This window comes from Meleagris gallopavo, chromosome 6, assembly GCF_905368555.1.
Source record: "Meleagris gallopavo chromosome 6, MGAL_WU_HG_1.1, whole genome shotgun sequence".
NCBI classification, from domain to species: Eukaryota; Metazoa; Chordata; class Aves; order Galliformes; family Phasianidae; genus Meleagris; species Meleagris gallopavo.
This window is the reverse complement of record NC_139409.1, coordinates 12,496,396-12,524,373: the sequence shown is the minus strand read 5'-3', so window position 1 is coordinate 12,524,373 and position 27,978 is coordinate 12,496,396. Positions and strand designations below refer to the sequence as shown.

At 37.1% G+C, this 27,978-nt stretch overlaps 1 long non-coding RNA gene across 5 annotated transcripts in view; it reads left to right on the top strand.

The window, feature by feature from the left end:
* The window catches only part of LOC104911380 (uncharacterized), a 47,830-nt gene extending 21,197 nt beyond the window's left edge, over positions 1-26,633 (top strand). The window contains exons 2-4 of one of the 5 annotated variants that reach the window (XR_014884173.1): positions 18,068-18,474; positions 19,131-19,280; positions 22,103-26,633. This is a non-coding gene — a long non-coding RNA (uncharacterized LOC104911380). Of the gene's footprint in view, positions 1-7,625; positions 7,714-18,067; positions 19,281-22,102 lie in introns of all 5 variants that reach the window. The other 4 variants (XR_014884172.1, XR_014884175.1, XR_014884174.1 and 1 more) reach the window with 4 other exon arrangements.
* The last annotated feature ends 1,345 nt before the right edge of the window (positions 26,634-27,978 follow it).

Here is a 27,978-nt window from a genome sequence, read left to right as displayed (position 1 = left end):
CTAAGACAGACAGATGATCTGATGTACATGCACGCTCCCTCCAATTTCATCACACAGCATGTAGGAGTTCACGCATAGATCTGCTGAAAAAGGAAAAGTCTGTGGAATCATGAATTTAGATCAAAATAAGATGTAATTGTGTTGGTTAGTAGTTCTTTATCCTTTCTGACACTGATTTCCAGCACAAATAATTATTAAAAATCTTAATATATCAGCTTTATAGCAACCAGGCTCCCTGCTAATGAGATGTTAACCTTCACTGCTTTTAAAATCTGGTGGTTTCTGAACAGAGAGGCTCTATGGGATTTAATTAGAGTGATTTAACCTTTTCCCACTGAAATGGTGGCCCTACATGCTTTTCATTTTCAGCTTGCTCATTGCGCCTCCCTCTCAAACAAACCTGACTGGTGTTTGAAATGTTTGAAAAATGCTGTGAGAAAGTAAGGGACTAGGAAGCAAAGCATTGTCATTAGTACACCAAACTGCTAGTCAGGAGACCCAGGTTCCCTCCCAGCTGTATTGCTGATTTCCTGTAGCTGTGTGCAAAGATGTTGTCATGCCAATAAAGTCTGACTGAACTGTGCGTGACCTGGCCATGTTAGCTACAGCCAGCCAAAATATTCACTACTGCTTGCTAAAGTTTTAGTCACCTCAGTTTGCAGATTAGTTTGAAACATCGTCCCAATTTCCTATTTGACTGTTTCTGATAATTTTTTTTCTTAATGATTTATAGAACCAGAATTGGCACCAGTGATGAGCTTCTATTTCCCTCTGTTTCTTGATCTGTGAAATGAGAGTGATGAATGTTTTTTTGTCTTAACAGGATTAAAAAACAATTTGTCTTCATTCTTTAGTGCATTTGAAACAAAAAATGCTGGGAAAGTGCAAAGCTGACTGTAAAATGCTGTGTTTCTCCCACCTCCCTTGCATCCTGTACATTCATGAAGATGTAGGACACTGTGGCTCTGTTTGTTTATATTTTATTACATATCCTGGCTTAGGTTCGAAAAATGACTTGTAAATAGGGTTAACATTCACCCACTGAAATTTCTTTGGCAGGTGATAACATATGAGATCATTTTACACAGCTCTAATCACCATTAAATCCTTCACCAATACCAGTTTAGTGAGTCAAGACAGTGCCTATTTGACCCAGTGCAAAGGAAACCACTAGTAAACCTACTGGCCATCTCAGATAACATTCCCTGCCTTGAATCATTCTGTGCCAGGTTTTTTACAGAAAAGATCAATTTTAATTTCTCTCTCTCTCTCTCTCTCTTTTTTTTTTTTCTTGAGCCCATAACATATAATAACACCAGAAGAGATTTATCATTCCTCCTCATATTTTCTAGGGTAAAAGCTAGGGAGCCTGAAGGGTTTATGTCAGCCCCACCATGACATGACTGAACTGTCTTAATCTGTGGACCAATTTGCTCTACAGCCCCCTAAGGAAGAAACTTGTTGATTTTGGCAGTGTTTACTTTTGCTACAAACAAATACGTCCTTTTCCAGACCGGCTGGCTCTTAAAAATCACTTGAGAGCTGAGGAAAAAAAAATCTGCCCCAGGGTGCACTGGTATTCTCTTTCCTGTGTTCTAGGGAAAGCTTTTGTGTTCTCCACAGCTGCTTGAGGATAATCCGTTTCGTCAAGATTATGCACAGAGTCAATAGAAATGCCTGAAAAATTCTCTGAATTTAGTTTCCTTCAGTGGGGGGAGAAAGAATCGGTCCCAAAAGGAAAGAAGATAAATGAAAATTCTTGACTAATTTAACTGTGTTCTCAACTACAAGGTGAAGAGAAGAAATAAAAGAAATGGTTTGAACCTGCCTGCCTTTCACTTTCAGGAACTATGTGTTACATTCCTATTTTTCTCAATTTGTATAGATTTCACACATATTCACACACAATTTGTATAGATTTGGTATAAGTATTTGCTTTTAGATATTATATATCAGAGTATAATATATATATCAGAAATGAAATCCCTTTTTCCAATCCAAACACAACAACCTCAAATTTTTAATTATTCACACATATATCTCACAAAGTGATGAGAGGCATGTAATATATTGCAGAGACATATAATTCACCTCTGCCTGCCTGAATTGCACTTTCTCACTAGTTTGTCATCACCAGAACCAATTACTTAGCAGTCAGATTTCTGGCTGCTTCTAACAGACACTATCATTAAAAAATATTCCTCACTTTCTAAGAAAAACTGTTCCATCTTCTTCCACTGCCTTGTGGTTCAGGCATTCTTCTAGCACATATGTGCTCTAATCATTTACTGTAAAGAAATTGACCCTCACCTCTTACATGGAGATAGAAATCACTAAACTTTAAAATAGTTTATTTTATTTTATTTTATTTATTATTATTTTTTTTTGCTTTCACTAGAAGTTAAAAAAGAAAAGTATCCACACACTTTTCTTTCAAAGGAAAAAACATAAGGTTTTGAAAGGGATCATAGGCTTTGCATCTCATGAGGACAGAAACTGGCTGTCTTGTGTTTCTGTTTGGGGTACTCTGGCACATAATCTGCAGGTTCTGTACAGGAAAGATAACACTTTTGGGATCCTAACTCTGCCATTGGATGTAGTCCAAAGTCATTACGTCAAAACTTTAAGCCATGTTTATAGGTTACCAGCATTTATTAGCTGAAGCTTTATTACCTCTTCACTGTTAATATAGTTAGACTCAATGAACCTAAGTACCCTGTTTTACATCTTTTAACGTGCTTCCTTTTCCTATGTTTTTTTCCTAATAGTATCTCTTATCAACGAACCTGATGCAGATGGGAGCAGATGTTAGTGTGGAAACAATTCTGATAAACTCACAAAAATTAAGATAGGAAACATATGAATGTTGTGTATAAAACCTCAAAAAAGTGAAAACTAAGAAGGATTGTTAGGTCTTCCCTCTTTTCCACCATACTGTGAAGAGAAGGGTTTTGTGGGAATGATGGATATCATGAATTTGCTTGTACCTGGATGCTGACCATACCTTTTCTAGTGAGTTCTGTCCACATATTTCGTGCTGCAGAAAGCAAACTTACACCTTAGACACTCCAGTGCCCTGCCCACTGTACAGTGAATATTCTTTGCAGGTAACATGCTAGGCTGAAGGATGGCTCTCCTTTGCCACAGGACATCTTCCAGGTGATGTGGAAGGTACATTGAGGCGTGTGTGGACAGCTGGTCTGAGTAACATTTTATACCACCCAACACTGCACACCAGTTAGCAGTAGCTCGCACTGAAAGAGATCTAGTACTGATTTTCCTTTCTCCAGCTTTACTCTCTGATGTATTTATAGACAGAAATCTGTCCTGGTTTCAGCTGTAGTGGAGATGATTTTTCCCTCATAATGTCTGGTATGATGCTGTTTTAGCTTTAGGAAAAAAAAAACCACCAATGTTGGTAACACACCAATATTTTAATTGTTGATGACCAGTGAGGTATGGAGCAAAGAATATTTCAGTTTCTAAGCTTCCATACTGGCCTGCCAATGAGAGGGGCTGAGGAGAAGCAAGGAGTTGGAAAGGGACAGAGCCAAGACAGCTGACCTGACCTGGCCAAGGGGATATTCCATACCATACAACATCATGTGAATAAAACTTGAAAAAGAGTGGGGAATGGGCCAGATGTGCAGCTACTGATTGAGGCTGGCTGAGCATCACTTAGTTTGTGTATATATTCCTCTTTTCTGTTTTGGTAGTTTTTATCTCAGTCCACAAGTTCTGTTTTTTATGTAATTTTTTGAGGCTTTCTTTCCAATTTTCTCCTCCATCCATTGGAAAAGGATGGGAACAAACAAGTGTGTGGTGCTGAGCTACCTGCTGGGTTAAACAACAGCATAACCATATTTTCTCTCAGCAGTGATTTCTGTTGATTTAATTGTATTCTTAAGCTTGAAGTTTCTCGCTACTATTCGTTCACTTGTTTTATAATGACAGTAGAAGTAACACATTTGGACAGCAGCTGAGTGTTTGATTGTATAGTTGTTTGTTATAGGTTCTTTTTTCTTCAAAGACTTGAAATGTATTTAGATAAAAGAAAATAGGGAGATCTCAACCAAGTAAGGTGTGAAAGGGTAAATAGGAGATTCTGGTTCAAAATCTGCTGCTTCATGATCTGCAGTGGCAAAATTTCCCTCTTACATCCACAGAATACTTGCTGTAGGAGGAAGGTAACTATTGGATTACTGCTATATGTCCAGATCAGTGACTTACGCTGTTGGCTGACAGCATGGTCTGAATCTAGAAAGAATGGCCATATCTAAAAAAAGCCAGAGGTGTAGCAGATAGAAATAATGCAAAGAAGAATGTCACCTTCACTCACTCTAAATATGTTAAAATGTTGAATTCCATGCTGGATTGTAGCATATATCACACACAATTTGGATGGCTTTCCACTGCCTCTCCGTGTCTGACAGCCATTATGCTAGAGCATGTACACTGTTTTGCTCATTTATGGAACTTCATCAGCTGCTCGGGTTTTTTATCTTCTTCTGCCTGCCTAATCCATTGCTAGTATCTACTGTTAGTTGTTAAAATATTCTCAAAAAAACCCTTGTAAAAGCCTGGTCTTTGTTTAGATCATTCAGGAAAACTGTGTCAAAACTCAGTGGAATCCCTTGCAGTCAGTACTAAGAGGATCTTTTGGATGTTCCTGACGTTACTATATCTGATCATTTGTGTACGAGTGCATATGGATCCTCAGGAACTTCAAAGTCTGCAGTCCTGTTCATGTGCATCCTCTGTCTGGCCTAAGATCCCATTTTTGCAAGTGCTCTGTAATGAATGCTTAGATAGGATTATAGGAAGGATGACGTACATAGTGTGATCCTTCCTTTTTCTCATACCTCTGGATGGTCTGTCAGGATTCCTGGAGAACTCTTTTCTCTGCACATGCTTTCCCTTCCAGAAGCACACAATTACAGAAGCATTTATGTTTCAAATCAATATGGTTCTGCTTTGTACAGTGCCATGAAGAACTCTATCTTTGGGCAATCTGATATAGCCATGTGGCTGTGGTTCTGGCCAGTACTGAGCAGCCACACCTCGCTAGGGGGGAATAGCGGGATAGATGCCGAGTGATGCTATTTGTGCTTAGGCACATGGTACTGTGCGGTGCCATTTGTACCAAATAATAACATTACTGCCCTCATCTTATTATTTCTGGGACAAGTTAGCTTTTTCCAAATTAGAGCTATTCTGAAAGCATTTTCAATCAAAATGAGTCCAGTCAGCAAAGATTTATTTAAGCTGTTTTTATTCATTTTGACTGAGGTAAGTCATGGCATGATCAGAGAGTCATTTCAGCCAGCAGTTCTGTAGCGTTGACAAGTAGAGGTGGGGTGAGGTTGGACATGGTAACCCCTGTGTCAGCGCATTGTGAACTGGAGAATGGCAGACCTGCTTGACCACTCTTTCCCCAGACCTTCTACTACTGCCAGTCTGCTGTGTTTTCTCCTTTCTCTGACTTCTCTCTGTCATCTGTGACCATAATCTTTTATGAATTAAAAGGTTTAATCACATTACTTTTTTTTCATATTCTTCAGTTTTTTCCCTCTGTTTACTGCACTCCCAGAATGCTGCTATCCTGTCTGTTTTAACCTGTCCTCCAAATGCTGCTCTCCTTTCATATTTGTGGGATTAATGCTACTTGGCATATGCTAAACATCGGGTTGATTCACCACCACCACTCACCACAAACAAACAGGTATTACCACACACCAGCCAGCCCTAATCAGCGCCAGTTCCATATAACCACAATTAAATTGCCCAGCAATCCCCAGGAGGAATCACAGGTCATTAAGATTATTTTGAAATTGAGTGGTTTTATATATTTCCATAATGAGGTGCAGCTATTTGTCAGTGTGGCTGCAGATCTTTCCAGCTGCAGCCCAACATGCTGTTCCAACTACAGCTCAGCTGCTCTCAGGCACTGAAGTCTCCATGCTTCTAAAGCTTCTGTTTCCATAGCTGGGTGTACTGTCCCTCTGGCTCTGTCTGCATGTCTGCACTCTAAGCTGGTTCTGTAAATAGTACTACTACTTTTAAACGTGGTTAGCCTGAGCATGACCATTTAGGCAGGCTGGGAAGTGGCTGTGCAGGGAGGTTTGGCAGAAAACAGTAACTTTATCTGGTGGCGGAGTGCAGCTCCATCAGCACACCGCTGGGCACCACCCACCTATCAGTTAACCACCCTGTGGCTACAAAGCCTGTGACTACACGTGGTGAGGGCTTGAGATGTAGCTGTACCTGTGCCTAACAGGGAGCTGTGGGAGGATGGGAAAACATCTACAACTGCGTGTGTCTGCTTTCTCAAACCAGCTCTAGACTGCTTACTGTAACTGCTAGCCCTCATCACATGTCTGCATTGACACTCTGGCAGCTATCAGAGAGGGTTTCTTTTCAGACAGCTATTAGCAGCTGACCAGAGAATATTTTTCAAGTCAGGTATTAGATAATTCTGTCAAAGAGTAATAGAGAGGAAAAATGTACCACTTGAATATACCCAAAAAGTTGGCAAATGAAGTTTAAACTAATTTTTGAATGTGTGCAGTTGAAGGCACAGACCATTAGCACTGTCCATGCACAGCCTGTCAAAACTTGTTTTCACCTCTATGTTGTTTTTGCCTTTCCTGTAGGAAAAAATGCCTTCAAGACTCAGCATGTCTAAAATTTTCCACTGATCAGTAGTCTAAAATTTCAAATAATCACATCTGTCTTAATAAGTTTGGAATTGGTTTTCTAGAGTTGATGACATAAAATAGCCATGAGATGTTTATTAAATAAGTAAAACTTGATTTGAAACAGGAAAAAGTTATATCAGAGTTGTTTCCCAAATTATTAAATTAAATGTCTACCATGAAATAACATTTTTTTCTAATATTTAGATATAAAGTTTTCCATGATACTTTTAATTCTGTATCAGAAACCAAGTTAAATTATTGAGCAAATGCAAACACACATCACTAATAATAAGATATCTGTTTTATAAAAAAATAGTTTTTCATTTGATCAAATGAAAAAGTTAAAGTGTCTACCAATAAAAGACCTGTATCAGGCCAAAGAAATGGATTGATCAGGGTCACAGAAATGTTGGAAGAATGTTTGTGAACACAAGGCCTGTATTTTTAGGTTTATGTTTAAAATCCATCATCGATTTAAATTGAGAAAGGGACTGGGACTGATCAAAGGACCGCACACAGATTTCTGAGAAACATTTTTAAAGTGCTTCGAAAGCGTTCAAAGAAAGAGAAAGGTTCTTCTCTTCTGAATTCTTGGTACATATCTTGTAGTGAGAGATGCAGGCATCTACATCTCAGCTCTTTCAAAAAAGTCTGAGTGATAGTGCTGGGGCTCTGCAACAAATGGGCAGAACCATACGCCTAAAACAGCTATGAACTGACGCACTTAATTAGGTAATAAATAAACAGTAATGAGTGAAGTGTTTTACATAACAGTTCTCACCAAACTTTAGGACTTCTGCTCAGAGCAATGTTGCAGTACTCTGTGATGAGAGAGTACACTGCTACAAGGCTAGGAAGCTTCTACAACATCTGTAATTTTTCTTTATAAAACACAGCTGAGATTCTGTTTCTTCTTTTTAATAACAGACTAAAAGAGGGTGGGAGTCATTGTGCCATTAGTCCTAAAGTTAAACTGCAAGAAGCTCACGACCTCTGCATATCTCAGCTCACAAAAGTAAGTAAATGGAAACTCCCTTCTCCCAGGGAATCAGGCCAGATGGTGGCAATAGTGATGTAGTGATTATAGTGATTAATGGTTGACTACAGTCACTGGGAAAGGGAGTATTGATTCTTTATGTAGAGACAAATGATCTTCAGACGGGGAAATGTGCTGTTCAGTCCCTGCATTGGGGACTGCTTCTGTATTTTATCCCATGACACATACACAAAGAGCCTTCAGAAAAGGAGTTTTGATTTCCTGTTGCAAACTGAGTGTTGTAACCAAAGGCTCAGGGTCATCTTATGTTTCTTAATTACCCTCCTTCTCTAGGAGTCCTTTAAGACTTTTATGGAAAACAGAAAATCTTCAGTGGGAGGGCTTTGGGCATGCTCTTCTTTGGTTGTATACCTTAAAGAAAGGATAGGTATGAAGAGGATATGTGGAAATGAGTATCCTCAGGTAAACTGAAGCTGATTTTTGGTGACAACTGTTCTTACCCTCAAAGCAGTGAACAGGGGAGGTGTGTGTATGCTCTTACTGTGGTCATGTTTTAATAAAGAGAAGGATGTTTGCTCTAGCATTGTTTTCAGAATGTGCTACAGTGTCTTCAAGCCATAAGTAGAATTTTCAGTTTGTGGACGTAAAGCTGTGTCAGGACTCTGACATTGGCTTCTTTGGCTGTGGGGGCTTAGGTAGTTGTATGCACATAGAGATTCAGAGCTCAAGGCATCTGGGAAATTTTTAAGCTGAAATGCTGCATGTCTTCTGATTTAAGTATAGCAAATCTCTAGCAGTTGTTTAAGTTCCACTGTTGGAATTTCTTGGATTTCATGGAAGTGCTGCTCTAATATCATGTTTGGATCTCATCCATAGAATACGTAGAATCTCAAGTGTATATGGTCAGCAGGAGGCAGTACACAAGAAAGATGAAAGAAGAAAAAAAAGTGAGCAAATTAGTCATAGAAAAGGGGAAGGTGGCTGGAGAAACTACATGGCCATATAGTTGTACACCGGTGAACACGTGATGCTTTTTCTGTATTTTCAGTGAGTAAAAGCTACGCAGACACATAAATAAGGTACTCAGCCTTGGTTCTTTTGCTCTTCTCAGCCAGACTCTATCCTGAATGGAATATTGTGATAGTTGTTTGTTTTGCATCTGGTTGGTGTTTGGATATTTGGCTATGAAGATTTGTAAACCTGTTTGCAAAAGTTTGTATGTACGCTGCCTAGATGGATAGAAGACTGAGCAGAAGATTATCAGTAGATAAATCCAGATAGCAAGCAGAGCTTAACCAAGACAAGCCACAGATTATGTGTTGCAGACATTCATTTTGGCTTCATCTTTTATACAGAATATGAAGAGAATATCTGCTCATACCAGCATGTTTGGGCTGTACAAAAATCCTAGGGAGAGTCCCATCACTCAGCAACAATCAAAACACCGATGTGCTATTAGCATTGTCTCAGCTGAAACCAGGACACTGGAGTAACATGTTTTGGTGAAAGTCACTGTGTTCACTTTTGAAGAATTCAATGAGACTGAGTCTCACAGTGACATAAAAAATTGGAAATAAACAATAATAAAAAGAAAATAAGAATGAAGCCTATTTTTGTGATCTTTTTAAAGTTTTACTCATGAGACCTGAATGCTAAGAGCAGGCAATATTGCAGCTGAGCAAGGCTTCTAAGTGGCCATTTTTGTCACCTTTTAGTCCCTGAGAGAGACCTATTTTTATGGTATGTGTATGTGAGGAAGCTTTCACAATGCTGCTGTAGAAGCCTCACCTGATGTCAATTTAAAGAGACAGGTGATTTCTTCAAGTTGCAAACTAATGTGCTGTTATTCCCCAAGGTATAAATTAATACAAAATATGTGTCTAATAATATAAGGTATAGATACAGAAAGCTCAGCCTAGCAGCAGAGCTGTAGTGTTGAGTTCTTCTGTAATCAAAATATGCAGGTACCTCGAGGGAATGTCTCAAGCTGGCTGATTACCCATTAAAATCTCAGACCTTTGATATAAGCCTATAGAATGGTTCACCTCGCATGAAGAAAGAGTGCTGTTTTCCAATTTCCATTATATCTATGGGTTTTGGTTTGGCTTGGGGTGGGAAGGGGAGGCCCCATGATGCCATACTCATGCACAGAAGGTTCATTTGTCTTTCACTAGCAGTGAATAAATGCGGAAGAGTATTTTCTCTTATTTTTATTTACTCAGAATTATTTTCATATTTTTACTGTCCTGCTTGTGATTCTCTTTATTCTGTATACTGTCCATCTTTATAGCATGATTTCTCATACTATTTGTACTTAAGTTCACTAGGACACTACCAGACTCTATCTAGCTACTTACCTCTGGAAAATATATTTACTTGAGATTGCTATCCCATGGTTGGCTAAGGGGTTAAAAAGTCATTAAACAGACGTCCATATGCTGACGGTGCAATTATAGAAGTCTTTTTCCTCAGATCTCAGAATAAAATCACCTTCAGTGAAGATAATACAAGAGATTAAAGGTCTGTTTGTTCAGGATAAATTTGTCTCTTAAATGGATTTTCCTGTTAGTGACTAAGTAACCTTAGAAGAGTGACAACCTCTTGTATGCAATATTACCTGTAAGGTTTTTAGTAAAGAGGGATAAACTCGTCACTTTCAACAGAAACTCTATGTTTTTGTAAAAGATCAAATCCACTCTGAGTTACTGAGGAAAGGCTGAAATTCTTGAGTGAAGTTCTATGGGCCATAATATAATATACATATATATATATATATATATGTATAATATAATGTTATACTTGTGGTCAGAAGGAATGAACACTTTTGAGCTTAAATCTATGAAAGCGATTTCATTAAACAACATTGGGCAAGTTAATCCAACCATTTTGTTTTTTTTTTCCAGTAGCGTTTTTTTTTTTTTTTTTTAATTTATTCACTTTCATGCTTAACAACACACACATTTAATTAGATTTTAGCTGCATCCCAGTACCTACCTAATCCTAATATCACTGTTAGTATGTGTTCATTCATAGCCACAAAATCTGGAAACTAAACTTGTTCCTGCTTGAAGTCAGAAACATATTACTACTTTTGAAAAGCAAGAATGTTTAGATACTCTATTAATACTTTACACAATGAATGAAAGAACATACAAGCTCTTTCCTAGTAATAAAATAATGTCCATTATGGAAGACAGGAAATTGTTCCCATTAGTAAACACCAGCATGACATCTTCTGTCCTTATGAAAATCTATCCTGATAGATCTAAGCCTGGTGAAACAGCAGAAGTTCTCAATTTTGAATCATAATTTTAAAACAATTATAGGTTGTTATGTCTTGGCAAAATATACCCATCATTTTACCTCAAAGGAAATATGGCTTTAATCTTATGAAACACAGTCAAGAACAGTATCTTTACTGGAAATTGGATTTATTTTATTTGACATTAGTTCTACCAAACATGTATTATTTCTGAGAGTACACTGCACCTATACACATTCGTTAGGCTTGATTACCAACTTTCAGTATCTTTATTAGTTGATCAGGTACAAAACAAGAAAAGACCTTTTTATAAGGAAAGCATACATCTGATCCATCTGAGATATTGCTTTCATTTTATAGTATTCCCACATACAAAAAGATGACACGAAGATTAGATTTCCTGCTTTGTGTTTATAATAATAGGTTAAAGGGCCAATGCTGAATGGCACATAACTGGAAAAGAATAATATTTCCTTAATTAGAAGCAAAAATGAAAATAAAAGATTCTAACAGGAACTGATTATATAGCTCAATGAGAAATATTTATTTTCAAGCACTTGAAGGAAAAACAAATGCCAGAATTCCAAGAGAGGAAGAAATGCTCTTGTGATCCAGGGTTCAGTCAGTGCTAGGATGGAGAATTCAGTGAGCTTTATTGAATCACTAAGTGGCTTGGGTTGGAAGGGTCCTTAAAGTTCATCTAGTTCCAACCCCCTGCCATGGGCAGGGCTATCACCCACTAGATCAGACCAGGAACCTATCCAGCCAGGACACCTCCAGGGATGGGGCATCCCCAGCTTCTCTAGGCAGCCTGTGTCAGTACCTCACCACTCTCTAAGCAAAGAATTTCCTCCTAGCATCTAACATAAATCTCCCCTATTTTAGTTGGCTGCAATCAGGTCTCCCCAGAGCCTTCTCTTCTTCAAATCCAAATCCCTCAGCTTTTCTTCATAGGAGAGTTTCTCCAGTCCTCTGAGCAGCAAATCATAGAATCATGAATGAAAAGACCTCCAAGATCATCCAGTCTAACACTCTCCACCTACCATCAAGATTTCCCCACTAAACCATGTCCCTTAGTACAACATCCTGGAGGCATTAGGGAGGACTCCTCTGAGAAGGCAACGAGGCGAATAGCTAAGCTGAAATGTCTATACACCAGTGCGTGCAGCATGGGAAATAAACAGGAGGAGCTCGAAACCGTGGCACAATTGGGAAAGAATGACCTAATTGCTACCATGGAAACATGGTGGGATGAATCCCATGATTGGAATACCGTGATTGAGAACTACAGGCTTTTCAGAAGGGATAGACAGGGTAGGATGGGTGGGGGAGTTACCCTTTATGTTAGGAAGTGGATAGATTGCAAAGAGCTGTGTCTGAGGAGCAGCTTCAATCAGGTCAAGAGCTTGTGGTTTAAAATCAAGGATGAGTCCAGTAAAGGCAACTAGTGGTTGGGGTCTGCTACAGGCCACCTGATCAGGGGGAGCCTGTTGAAGAGGTTTTCTTGCTTCAGCTGGAGGAGATGTCATGCTTGTGGACTCTTGTTCTGATGGGGTATTTCAAACATCTGGATATCTGCTGAGATAGTGGCATGGCAGGTGGCAGACAATCCAGGAGATTCCTGGAGTCTGTCGAGGACAACTTCCTGGTCCAGGTAATAGATGGACCTACCCAAAGTGAAGCCTTACTGGACTTGGTGCTCACCAGAGCAGAGGTGAGCGTTAGAGAGGTTAAGATTGGAGGCAGCCTGGGCTGCATTGACCATGCTTTGGTGGAGTTTGTGATCTTGAAGAATGTGGGCCTGGCTAAAAGCAGGGCTCAGACCCTGTGCTTCAAAAGAGCAAAATTCTGGCTGCTTGAGGAACTGCTGACTGGGATCCCCTGGGAAACTGTCCTTAAGGGCGTGAGTACAGAACAGAGCTGACAGCTCTTTAAGGATGCCCTTCTTAGAGCGCAAAGGCTCTCCATCCCCCAGCAGAAGAAGTCGAGCAGGGGAGGCAGGCGACCAGTGTGGCTGAGCAAGGACCTGCAGCTTAAACTGGGAAAAAAGAGAAAAATATACAGGAAGTGGAAGCAGGGTTGTGTAGCCTGGGAGAACTACAGGGCTGTTGTCTGTGTGTGTAGAGATAGGATTAAGAAAGCCAATCAATGACACAGGCATTGAGATCACCCTCAAAACATTGAAAAGAAGACCAGTGACCAGAGATTACAGGGAATGGTTAGAGTAGTGCCATGAATGGAAGAAGTTTTTATTCAAATGGACGTATACTGAAGAAAGCTATTTGTCTCAGAGACTTGTAGCTGGGCCTTCCACACTTAGAGACCTCCTTCTTTCACTGACATCAGGTCTTAAAAAGGAAATTCTTATCTAATACAATTCTGTGTTTTAGAAAATGTGTTCATAAAGTGTTGTGTTTTTTTTTTAAACTCCAATGTGGGAGACACAGAAATATCTCAACTTTGCTTCAAGCAGAAATGCCATCCTTCATTCAGATGTTTTTTCTAATGTCACTCCTTAATTTTTTTTAGGAGGCATACTTCTGAATTACCATCATCGTTGTTTTTCCACAGGCATCCGAACCAAGAAAGGTAGAAGCATGTGGAAAGAATATCACCTGGGAAACTTTAAGTGTCTGGAGACCACAAATTTCCCAGATGTATACAAAACCTCAAGTTGTATTCATAAATTGTTGTAAGCATGGCCTGAGGGTCAGGAAGACATCAAACCAAGGTTTTATTCAAGTGGTTTTGAGGTTTCAGGTGAATGTTACACTGCTTTGGTAGCATCCAGAGGGATGCAGTGTGGGTAAACTGAATGAGATTTATTTGCTCTAAGCACATTAGTCTGTTCCTGAACAGGGGATTGATTATAGGGTAACTTTACAGTAGGGACAAATGCTTTGCTATCTTATAAATACATATATCAATGGAATATTTGTTGCTGTTTGTATAATCAATGGATATACAAATGGTATATAGTCAATGGATATACAGAGAGAGTCTCTCTCTCCCTCCCTCCCTCTCTCTCTCTCTCCCTCCCTCTCTCTCTCTCTCCCTCCCTCCCTCTCTCTCTCCCTCCCTCCCTCTCTCTCTCCCTCCCTCCCTCTCTCTCTCCCTCCCTCTCTCTCTCCCTCCCTCTCTCTCTCCCTCCCTCCCTCTCTCTCTCCCTCCCTCCCTCTCTCCCTCCCTCCCTCTCTCCCTCCCTCCCTCTCTCCCTCCCTCCCTCCCTCTCCCTCCCTCCCTCCCTCCAGGAGCTTGGTTAACATAATTTATATTGGAGTAATGAGAGAAAGTCACTCACCCTGTCCTAGGCTTGCGAGATGAACACCAATGGAGCAGATCTCCAGAGAGAACCTTCCCCACTGGCAGTCAGCTTTTAAATGGGTCTAGGAGAGGTGCAGCCAGGCTCCACCCCTTCCTGCAGCACAGGAGAATTGCCTTCACCTGTGCTCCCGTGGCTGACTCAGTGCTTGTCTCAGGTGATCAATCAGAGGTTCAGGCCGTGATTCAGCAGCTCCATACACTGTTGAGGCATACTGAGTAATAAGAGAAGAAGAAAAAATATCATAGTAATGGGTTTTATTTCCCATGATCTGGTATAAATAAAATGTCATGAATTGTTTACATAGCAAACAAAGGCTTGTAAAAGCTTGGAGGTAAATGAGTTAATTCAGTACTTACATAATTTAAACTGTATTATTTAGAGCTAATTGGAGACTGCCCCTTATTAAACTGTGTTTTAGAGAGATTAATATTCTTAAGAAATTGAATTTAAACACCCCAATAATTATTCTGTTTAGGCTTTTTTTTTTTTTTAAAAAAAAAAAACAACAAGAGATCTCACTGATAGCCTCCAGCCTCTGCTAATCAGAATAATTTAGTTTTCAAAACCATAGCAGTATAACTGAATATCTGAAAGTAGATATACAAGGCTCTAATAAATTTTTTCTGTTAAAGATTTATCATGGAAGTATATCATTTCTATATCTGTCAAAACATTTTTTTATAATTCATATAGTGTTCTAGTAACATCAGAAGAAAAAGAATATATTTAGAGCAAATAATCCTTGTATTCATTTAGTTCATTTATTTGGTTTCCATAAAACCTCCATATTTACCCAGGAGCTACATAGATGAAGTTGAAAATTTTCTCAAGAAAATTTTCCAAGTATAAAATGAGACTCAGTTGGGGAAAAAAAAAAAAGAAAAAGAAAAAAAAGAAAAAAAAGTTTTATTAATTATTTTTGTTGTTATATTATTTCAAAATTACATGTTTTACCTACTCAGTTTCATGCATGAATTTTAAATTATTTCTACTTTCAAAAATTATTTCTCCAGAAATGTCTTGATTTATATATTCTATTATCATGTCTATTCTATTCAGAATGGGAAGACTAAATTACCTTATTTCCTCATAGAGCTCTTGCAAGCAAGAAAGGAATCCAAGTTTCTTTCTCTGCTTCTTATTTCTAGCTATGTTGCCAATTATTATTTTTAATAAATATATGTTAAGATTTTCTAATTATTTTTTTATTTTATGTAAAAGAAAAAGATTATTTTTATCAAGACATTATTAAATAGAATTTCTTTCCTTTTTTTATATTCTCTTCCTTCCTGAGTACAATTTTTTTTGGCATCACAAATAGGCCTGGAGGTCACCATGTAAATAATCGAAGACTAGAACTTTGAACTGTTTTTTTCAAAGCTAAGAAGATGGGTAGGTTTTTAACACCTCCTTATTTTTCTACATGCCTTAGCACATCTTAGCTTTGGAGCTATGCAGAAAAGAACCCTCTTAATGAACTTTGGAACTTACATCTAAGCAGTTCCTTTCTTTTTGTTCTCCTTCTTCTTCTTCTTCTTTTTTTTTTTTTTTTCCTGGCAGAAATCTAATCTTATCATGCTAACGGCATGGGATGTTCTACAGGTTTTTTTTTGTTTTTTGTTTTTTTTTTTTTTAACAGTCAAATCTCAATACCCTTGTTCTCTGTACCAACAATCTTTTCTTCTGCTCTTCCCCTCAACTTCACACCCTGCTCAGCTCCTGGCTCTCTGCTGACATCACTGGTGCTCAGATCACACCTGGGACCCTCTCATTGAACCCTTTCAAGATTTCTGGGGACAGATGAAAACACCTTTGTCCTTTGAATGAAACAGGAAGTTTAGCAAGTCAAAACATTGTTTCTCCAGATCTGCTTGGGGTTATCCATTTGTCAGAAATGCATGTTTTTACCTGTATTGTCGCTAAGGCAGGCGGGAGGTCTGATGCATCCGACCACAGTGTTGTGATAAAGGAAGGGAAGCAGAACTTGCCAGCAGCATATCTCAGCCAGGAGATGAAACGGTGAGCTTCTGCTGCATATAGTAGCAGGTATGCTAGCTAGGGTTGTGCAATGTTTAACACTTTCAGGGTAAAAGCAGAAAGATACATTTTCAATGGCAGGATAAAGGATCAAATAGTTGACTGTGTTGAGAGTTACCTCTTAGTTCTCTGATGCTAATACTGTCTGTCAAAACTCTCATGGTTTTCATTTCTTTCCGCTACTTTTTTTTGCTGTTGACACCTACTGACAGATACTGGAGCAAAGTGTGGTGCTTTGAAAATTCATTTATTTTAATAGAGAAAATATGTCCAAGAGCATAGATTGATTCAAAAGTAATACTTGCTATTTATTTCCATAGAAATTGTAACAAAGAGCACAATAGCACTATTTCATAGAGAAAATTCTCAACAACAAATAGTGCTTATTTTGCAGCATATTATTGTCATTAGCTGTGCATTTTTTACCAATCGTGAACAAGAACCTGCTTGCCATTCTTGTAAAAATTTGCACCAAAGGAGGTGAACCACTGCCACCATCACTGCTGTTGAAACACATCACCCACGACCTCACTGTGCTTGCATCCACTATTTGGTCTCCATAAATGTTCAGCAAGCATCAGTGAAAGTCAATGGGTGCAATTTTTTTACCACATACAGGAATTCAGTTCCACATCTTTTCTTCTCACATGCTTCCATGTCAGATGCCTTTTTGTCAGACTGCCCCTCTGCTGCCATTTGTCACACAGCAACAAAATGTAATGGAAGATTGGTGTGAACATTCAGTCTCTACTGACATACCACTAAAATCTACCTCTGACATTGTACACCAACATAATAAAACAGGAGGCATTACTTTCAGAGCAGCACTTGTACAAAGTTAGCAAAAAAAAACCAGATATCAGCCTTACAGTCTATAGGGATATAACTTTGGGCCAGACTAAGTATTTTGAAATGAGCAGTAAAAATCTTTTAAAAAGTAATATCTTGTGGCTTGTGCACTTCCATTATATTAAACTGATTTTCTTTACTCACAGTGGGATTTCGAATTAATTCGTAATTATACACACAGTGAAGGGATGAGAAAGAAATGACCTAATTACAGACCAAAAAGATGCCCCACAGCTATCATCCAATTACTCCAGCCATCAGAGATCTTAAGCAAAATGATGGGTTTAATCCTCTCTTGGTCACATGTAGTTGTAATTTGCCATTGAATACTATAATTTCACTTTAAAATATTCATTCACATAATATAAAAATCTTAGAATGGATACAGATAATGAGAATGGGTCATGATCACAAATACCTTCAAGATTTTTTTCTCAGACGTGCATTTTCTGGGCATTGGGTGAAGAAGGAAATCATGAGTTCTCTGCTACGTTTCTAAATGATATTTATTACCTATAATTAGGCAGCTAGAAGGTTTTTAAAATAATGGAGAACCCCAGAATGCCCAGTAGCTGATGCAATCTATCTCCCAATTTCAACTTTAACTTTCAGCAAGGGATGAAGAATTCATAAAGAGGTATGTGATAACCTCAGTAAATGTAAGTTAAAAAGCAGATTTCTAATAGGACAAATCTTCACCTTGCTCTTTGTGCAATATTCTCATTTTATATTCATAGTTTATTCACTAAAATATAGCAACAGAATGGAAAGAATAATTATGATGTGAAAAGGGGCATGGTGTATAATAGGTCAGTTTATAACTATCTGTTTTTTCTCAGTTCATTGACTACTGAATAAACTACTTCAATAGTAACCTCAAAAATCTTTTTTTCCCTCAGGTTTCTGCAAGCGAAAAAGAAAAAGAAAACAACCTCCAAACAAAACTATAAACAAAAAAAGTGAAGGCAGCTTCAAGCTTCAGCTTACTGCAATACACAGATTTGATCAGCTTAATATGTGACTCCGAGGATATACTGAGTGAAAAGACATGGCAACACCTCATGTCCTGGAAAAATATGTTATAAATGCCAACATGGTCATCTGACATCTGCTTCAGTTTTCAATTTTGGGTTTTTTTTTTCATACATTTTTAAGTCAGAAATGCTTCACTTGAATTTTTTTGCTCCACATGTTTATACATGTACAAGCTGCTGCTGTACGTTTTGATCATACATTCTTTACAGAACAACTGATTTCCTAACAAGTGGAAAACAATTTGTTAACTGGTCTTCAGATAGCTGTGCAGGTAGAGGTGTTTATTTATTTATTTATTTACTGGGAGTGGATTTTAAAGATCACGCTGACTGCCTTAAAAGTGCTTCTTCTGAGTAACGTATGTTTGCTTGTGAAGAAACATTGTTTATACTTATTGTATTTCACAGACTGGAAATACACACTTTTGGCATCTGAATGCATGTGGGACATAGAGTGTTGCTTGAGTATTTACTTTGCATGTATTGTGTTGGTAAGTTATTTTGTTCAATACACAGGATTTAACCAGTGGCAGATTAAAACTAACCCGTAGGCCTGTGGACCCTATGGGTGTACATGTAATATCTTAGTAACTGTTTTTAGTTATTACTTGATCCTTGTTTTTGGTTTTATATATATATATATATATATATATATATATTCTTTTGAAAAAATCATCTGGTTAAAAGTTTGGAATCTTGAGTTGTTCCTCTGGTGGAATGATTGATGGTGGAGTCATCCCTCTGTGAATCAAACTTGTTTATTAGAAAGTTAATTGCCCCATTTCTCTGAGTAGAAGTGAATTGAAGCAGCCCAAGCCAGTTTCTCATCTCCTAGAATGCAGCTGCTTTCCAGACAGCACATTTGCTGTTTCTCCACAGATGCAGAGAGATGCATCCACTAAGCATGACTGTCCTGTTCCCAGATGAGAAAAGGACCAGGTTTTCAGGCAACGTGAAAGAGACAAACGTCCACGTGCCTCTCCTGGCCTGTCTTCAGCCAGAGCAGCGAGCTTATTAGGGAAGATATGGAAGAAGAAAGAAGTACTGTTGCTACAGGATGCATTCCAGCTGGAATAATGTAAGTTTTTAGGCATGCAAGCTCTTCCTCAGCAACTTGTTCATCCTATAAACCTTACAGTCCATTGTGGCTTCAACCACATCCATTTTACACGTAGTCTCATGGCCAAAGCAATACTTAGTGAAAAGAATTAAAATTACTTCTGGCTCTGGCTTTGTTTTGGCTGAAAATATGTCTGTGTTTTGAATTTTTTAGACTGAAGTTACTGAACTCCCTTGTAGATGTACTTAAAAATGTGATAGATAGTTACCTTTAATGTAGAATAGGGGTTACTTATAGGAATTTAATCTTGAATCCAGGTTATGAGAGTTCATCACTTTTTGTTCAGAGCTGAAACTCCTGGATCTCATTAGATGAATCTCTGACTCTCACTGAAATAGCCATTGCTTCATAATTTGTTGAATTTAGTTATGCTCTGTTGTTTTTGTAATACATCACTCTTACCAGCATGCATTTCTGTTTGGTCTTGAAGCAAATTGCTTTCCTGCATAGAAGGTATTGCTAAAACATGCCAGAAAGACAAAGTGTTTCTCTCATTTAAAGCCAGTCCAGGTTTTTAGAGACAAGCTGTGAGAGGAGTTGCATGGGGCCCTTCTTTGCACAGATACTTCCTGCGCTCTTTCTATTACTTTTTCTTTAATTCCACTAAAACATCTTTTTCACTGTCCTAGAGTTGTCAGTCACGTGAGCAGCCCATCTGACTTCAAAGCAACATTTTGAAAAGGAAAAAGTTATTTGAATGGTGAAGTGATGTAAATTAGTCTTGTGAAGAGTGGTGTTGTTTTTTGTTCCTTTCTGTTAATTCTGAAGTGCATACACTTTAGCACTGAGGAATTATTTTATCTGATGCATGCTAAGATTGTCATCTGTACTTCATCACATACAATGTGTGTTTACGTAAGTGTTTTTTCCTTCATTTTTCTTCAGAAAATATGTACCTATATCTGAACAGCTCTGCAAGCTGACATTTCTTTCTGAACAGCTATGTGAAGAATTTGTTTAAATTTTCCAGCTTTTTTTACCTTATCCCTTAAAGAATGATTCTCCATGATCCCTATTCAGTTCTTCAATGACAGTTTATTCTTAGGCCTGTTTAATTTTTTTTTTCTTTAATTTAAATTTAATAAAAAATAAATAAAATAAAAAAATAAATTTTGCTAAAATTTAGCAATTTATAAAATAAAAAATTTAATTTTTAATTTGTAAAATCTTTCTCTATTTTGGTCTCCTTATCTGTTTTTCAGTCTTCCACTTCATCAATTTTTCGGTTCCTTTAATCATTTAGGAGTCCTTTTTGATTGTTTTTTTTTTTTTTATATATATAATTTCCTTTTGCATCACTGTTAACCATTTACTATTCTTGAACATTTGGAATTAGGCGTAAGGTAGCCCTCAGTGCACTTTTTATGTCACTTTAGTTTCTATTTTTACTACATTGCTATGCTATAACTTAGCTTCATTGTAAACACTTAGATGTATCAAGATGAGAATCAGTCTACTTTTCTTTTTCTATGTATGTATGTCTATCCTTGTAGAAAAGTAAACAAATCGAATTCCTAAGTCTGAGGGTCAGTTTCTTATTAAATCTCTAGTAGAATGCCACACTTCGGTATTTTAATGAATATACAAAGATTTTTCCACACTGTTTATTTATTCTAATAATCACTGTCCAGTGACAGTAATCTCAAACCCTGAATCCCTTTTCATTTCATTTTCTCCCCCTCTTCCTTTAATGAGGAGTAATGGGAGAGTGATGTAGAAGTTTAGCTGCCTGTCAGGGTGAAATCACCACAACTGGTAGCAGAGATACATCAAATTTGGTCACAGACCCTCCTTTAAGAATATATCAACGCTGATAAAGGATACAACTCTTGCTGTGATGCAAAAATGAAGAACAAAACTGCAAATGAAATAAAGCAGAAGGGATATCATAAAATTAAAATATTTGAAAGTGAAGACTTGCACTAAAACAGTACATATAGTAAAAAATTGTTCAGTTCTGAAAATATGAGAGAAAAAATACTGCAAATCTAATTTACAAGAACAAATCAAATAAAACAGTTGTAGTTATTTTTTATTTTCTGATGGAAAATGATAAAAGAGGAATTTATTTAGCAGGTTAATTATTATTATTATTATTATTTAATCTGCTAAGCTTTGTTTTTATAAGAACTGCAATGTTTTTGTCAAACAAAATCTTTCAGTGTGTTGTGACTATTTGAGTGCTATCACTTTTACTTTCTTGTCTCTTCATATTGTTTTATTCTATATAGTTTTAAAATAGAAATGGAAAGCAAGCATAAACTAATATCTCAAAACGTTCTTTTTTACAAACGCTTATTGTCTATGAAAGACTTTTTAAAACAATGAAAACATTATATTCCATTAATGGTATTTTACTTTAGTTGAACTTTCTGACTTGCTATCACTTATTACATAAACAGCTCAACAGGTTAAAAAAGAAAAGAAAGAAAAACAGGCAACATCTTATCAAGCTGCTTGTCTCTGCTATTAGAATAATGAACTAATTTTCAGTTCACTGAAATAATATAGAAAACACAATACAGATAACCAAATGCCAGGTGCACAGTGAGCTATGTTGCACTACCAATCATTTTATCACTTCTGGAAGTCGTAGTTTTACATGGCTGAGAAAGAAAAACTTTGTTTTTCATGTATGAAAATATTTTACCAGCAAAGCAACTCCCACCACCCTTTGTGGGCATACTCCCTGCTGTTCACAGGAATCATTCACTCATCTTTCAGTAGCTTACAGTGGTGTTTCAAAAGCCAGTCTGAGAAAGCATTGTGTTGATTCCCAGCTCAACAGAGGTGATTCTACAGCAAGTCTTGTGGTCATTCAGCAACTTCTCCATTCTCTACGTGTTTCTAAGAGCACAGATTTGTGGAGAAGCAGATCTTCTGAACCACTAAAGCTGGAATGAAGAAGCTCTATTAACTGGGTAAAGGAGATTCACTCATTGCAACACATCTGTAAGTGTTTTGTAGATCAATACCAATTATAATTCTTATGCTTGTTGCTTAGGAAAAAATATGTTTGACAGAAGCTCCTAGGAAATATATGTTTCCCTGAGGAACAATATGTTACCTTAAGGAAAACCTACCTTAAGATTATTGGAGGGACTGATTAAATAGCAGATTTCTTTTTTATCATGATGCTTTTGACAAGAAATTCAGCGGTTTTCCAGCTCTTCTTCAGGAGTTAAGGGGATGAGAATTATAAATAAGAGTTTGTTTTCTTAAGATCTTCAATTTAACAAAAGTATCTGATGTGGCAAGTTTAATCATCTTTCTGCCAGTTAAGAGACAGACTTTCCCAAAGGCAGTGTCTTAATTTTACCTTAATCTTCTAATTACATAATATGCATGTGTCTCTGTGTAAATGTTGACTCTAACTTCTTGAATACTCAGAGAGAATGATGTAATGCCTTGGGGGTCTTGATATTTAATTACTGAGAACTTTCCCATCTATGCACTGTCTAGGCTGCAGTTAGATGCAAAGCTGCATCTTGGCTGAAAATCCCGGAGGTCTCCAGATAAATACAACACCTTAAAAAACCTGGTTTTGGAGAACTATTGTATACTATAGAATAGTGGGCCTGCTTTGGTTCTCCCATGTTTTCATGTAGTATGGAAGAGATCACAAATCATCTGCCTAGATGCAAAAGTCTGTATTTAAAAACCTCTGATAATGTAGGTTCACATAAGCTCAGGTTCTGAATGTCTTAAGCTCTCTTTATATCTGGCAAAGTCAGTGCTGTGATTCATCATTCCACCCTGATTTAGTAACCTAAAACAGATCAATTAGGCTTTAGGCAGTGAGAAATGTGTTGAAAGGACAGTAGAATCTGAAAGACAGATAAAGTATATCCCATCCTGTATTCTAGTGCAGTAAAGATGCTTTGTTACACTATGAAAATCCAATATTAATTGCAAAAGTAAAGGAGGAGTACTGGTAATATACATTACCTTAATTGGAATATGTTTACTTTATGCTGAAATTTATGGAAAACTAGGAAATATTATTACTATTTTTTTTTTCTATCAAGGTTTTTTTTGTTTGTTTTTTGTTTTTTGTTTTTTGTTTTTGGCTTTGGCTTTGGCTTTGGCTTTGGCTTTGGCACTTAACTAAATTTAAAACGAAGAGCTTTTTAAAGCAATGGATCTGACAGCCAAAATGAAAGAAGATATAAAAGGTTTTGGAGAGAGTATAGAGAAAACTAATACATATGATTAAGGGGGACAGAGAAGCTGATTTATGAAGAAAGATTAAAGAAGTAAAATATGTGCATGTACATTGGAGATTAACTAAGTGGCTCATAGGAAGCATAACTATTTTCAAGTATTTGATGCATGCAAACACCAAGGATGGAGAGGAAATGATTATTTGGATACATTTAAATGGGGAAAGATTCTGACATTAAAGTCTGATACTGTTTTGCTTCAATGTTGCCAGGAAAGATCTATATGCTGAAAGAGGACTACACCCAAAAGGGAAAAAATTATACATTAGAAGAAGCATGAAGCCAAAAGGACTTCAGAAATTATTAAAAAACACTATACATTTTAATACCAAATAAGAGTCTTGTAAACTTTTGAACCAGCCTATAAAACTCAATAGAACAGTATGACAGCACTAAATTGGTTAACGGATTCAAATTTTGTTGAAGTTTTCTTTTCCCGCAAAAAAATAAAATGCATCATTTTGAAAGATCCTTGCAGATGGAGTGATCAGCTGGTTGACCTAAGATGACAAACTAGATCCTTTCCATGTATAAATTGGATGCTCAGCAAATATCCTAGTAAATGCTGGCCCCAGAAAAAAGTTCACTCAGTCTTTTTCACACCTTGACAGATTATATAGCAGTTAATAATTAAGCAAAAGGAAGTTTTGTATAAAAAAATCTGCCATCATATAGGAAATATATATGTTCTAACTCTGTATGTAGAGTCCACTGGTGTGGCTATGAGTGGTATCTTTGCTGACCAATAACACTGCTGGTAAACTATCAGGTAATTATAAGTCTGAAGAAAAGGATCCACACAGAGGCCAATTGAATAGCAACTGAACTGGAAAAAAAGACAAGTTGTAGGCACAAGTATGGATTTACCAGAAAAAAGAAAAAAGAAAAAAGAAAAAAAGATTTCTGCTTGTGAGAAACAATGTGGCTGTACTGCTTGCTGAGCCCAGATTCTCTATCTTGCCATAGGATTAGCTTGGTTCTACCTATATGTAGGCAGAAATTTGTTTGAAAGAGTCAAATGAAGAATCCATATTCTTTAGTTATTTATATAGTTTGTCAGAACAGGATTCAAATATTGTCAGTCATCTTGAATTATAACTAGTTTACAGCTTGTGCTCTGAACCCATCCACTCTTTTGATCTTTTTACCTTAAGAATGCAACGTGGGAAATAACTTTAAAGTGAATGATACACATCTGAAGGACTGTCACAAAAAATAAATAAGAATTCAGAAACATTCCGTGTTAAAAAAAAAAAAAAAGTACCTTTTTAGAACTGAGAGAGAATTTGAGCTCTTGTGCTCATTCATTGCAGAATTTAAGTGTAATATTTTACCTCTTCCTTAGCAGCAAAGAAGCGACATCAGATGTGGGAGATGTATCTGTAGATTTTTACATCTCACAAATAATCAGCGGTTTAGAGTCAATAAAACTACTTACCTAAAATAGAATACTGGAAGGTTTAAGTGTCTGTGTTGAAACTGTGACTTGAAAACCTTGCATTCAGCGTCTGCCTGACTAGAGAGTCATTTAAATATAACCATCTTCCATGTTAGCTCTAAATGTTTTTGAGAGCACATGATATTCTGTTTCTGACCATTCTCAGAAGGGCTCAGGGTGAAGGCATGTACCTCGATCTGAATTAAGCAGTCTGGGAATCCAGAAGATAAATGGTAGCATTAGCTTGTAGCTGAGACTTGGAAAGTGCATCAGACACATGTAGTATATGCCAATAAAACTGGGAGCCTTTCAGAAGGAGACGACTTTTTACATCTGCTTTGACCTCAGGCATTTAAACTCTTATTTTGGAGGAGGCACACCTCCTCTGGTTCCCTGGAACCCACTGGGTTCCAGGCTAGTCTACATAGCTGTACAGATGTGCACTACAACTGCAAAACTAGTTAAGATTCAAGGAGATAGATAAGGAAAGAAACAATTTTTATGGAGCAAGAAGGATTCTGACCTTTGTCTTTGCCCCATACATTAAATAGTAGAACTAAGAATAATCTAATGTTGCATCATTAACATCTCATCTTCATCAGTGGCTATGTTTTAAAAAAAACAAACAACGGAGCCTTTGAAATAAAAGTTGAATTACTCTGATGGTGCACACTGAGTGGATGGAAATAACCACAGTCTTCCACTGTGACAGAGTGCCTAAACTATGTAGGTTGGCATTATCTGACTTTCAAAATTATGAGTTAGGCTCTAGATAACTCCACAGTGTTTGTATTTTGTTAGCCCTCTCACATATCATCATCTGTTCTCTGTAGATAACAGGTCTCTAATCTTGGCTTTGGATTCTATTTTGTGGTCTGAAACCATTGTGAGTGTCTGTGAGCACCTCTGCACCTTTCTGGAGCATCTTGTGGGCAACAAGAGTTTTAAGTGGAGAACTTAAGACGTGCTCAGCACTTTTGCTTTAACTGCTTTTGTCATTTGTCTTTCTGGCATCTCTATAGAGTTCATGGATATTTCCCTTGTAATTCTTGAAAGTTTAACTTGTACCTCAGTCTCCTGAAGAAAATATTGCTAAAGATCAGAAATAGGTTTAAATCATAAGGTTTCCAGGAGAGCAAATCTAGGAATTTCTCTCAGTTCCATCCTTAACACTGCGGTAGAAGCCAGTGACAACAGGGCTTTTATTCCAGATATCAGACTGAGAATTGGTCTTGACTTGTTGAACAATGTATTTTGTATATATATAAGCAAGGAAAATATTGATAGTGAAATAATTATGAATACATAAATGTGAGACAGTAGGAAGCCATGTTTATATGCATTTTTCAGTTTATAACCACACTTTTTAGAATTTCCTGTCTTTTGTTTTAGCCAGACACATGGGATTATTTTAGTGTACTTTTATTTGTGTGTTCTGTTTCCTTTACATTTTTGTTTGAGCAGAAAAGGATGGGGATAAAAATGCAGTCTTCAACAAAGTTTTACAAAGTTTATGATTCTAGGCTGTAGTTATTCCCCTATGTGCACTTAAGACAATAATAAAAATGCAAGCACCATATTTTGAAGTTATTATGACTTATTATGTAAACAGATGATAATAAAACATTCTGAGTTATTATTCAAACACAATACATCATAATTGTTTCTTTGGAGACACTATACATTTCTGTCATGGACTTTATTTACAGGATTCTTTGTAAAACCTTCACAAAGGTAATTACTGTCTATTCCCATCATCACATTTCAAAAATAGTGATCTCAGCCTCTGAACATGTAAACTCTGAAACAAAAGAAGAGTCCTATTGTCTTCTTGTGTAAACAAAGCTTGTTTACAAGGTTGGGCATTCGAACATTAAGCCTTACTTGTAATACTCATGATCATACAGGTTTTCAGGATAATATATGTGAACTAACAGATGGTGGTTTCAGGCCACTTAATCTTAAAAAGCTAGTTTATTTGATGAAAAACTTAGGAACTGCCTTTGTATTTTTAAAACATTTCTGGGAAATGGAGGATGAATATCTGATTAGTTCCCTTTGCAATGATACACATCTGAAGGACTGGTTGATAGACAGTATTTAACAAACATGGGTAGTATCTTGTTCCACTCTGAGTGGAAAAAAATCCCTTTTCTTTTGTTAATATAAAGTTCATAATTAAATTATTCTTGAAATACTCTCAGACATTTCAGCAAAATAAAACAAAAACCAAAAGTTCTATTTAGTGTGGATTGGCATTGTGTTGTACTTTATCTCTCAATTTGTTCTTGTCTTGTGGGTGGGGAATAAGATCCAGATCATCTTTCCTTGAGAATTTACTCCTTCCTCCTTGCTGTGACTGAACCTATCAGTGATAAGGATTGATCTTTGGGAGGACTGAAGGAATTCCACTGGGTAATGTCTGATATTCAGAGTCCACAACCCCAAAAGGGAAGTCTTTGCCACACATTGAACTGGAAACAATAGGTTCTCAAAGAAAGTCACTTTCTTAAATCTCTTCTCTGTGCCTTACTGGTGTGTTCTGATAGAAGTCAAGATGCTGAAATAGACCTTGAAAACACACATTTGCCTTATCTTACTTTCTGGACACAAATCCTAAAGTCAGAGAAGACAATTGAGCTTTCCTAGATTTCACCTCTTTGCCTCTTAAGGGTCCAGAAAGAATGGGCCTCCCTTTTGAGGCACATATGATAAAAGTATGTCAAATGACTTGACTAGGGACAATGATGAAGTAGTGAGCCACAGGCCATGTAGAAATGCCAGTGTAATATTATCTAATGAACCTTAGTGGGCTTACTCTGGACTACCACAAAGAAGAGAAATGCAAATTTATTTTGCAACAAATGCCTAAAGAGAAATTGTTGGTTTCACAAGTATTTGAGACTCATCTAATAATTGCTTTTCCATTTGTTTTTCATCTCTGTATGTAACTGTATAAATATATTAAAAAAACAAACCAATGCACTAGAAACAT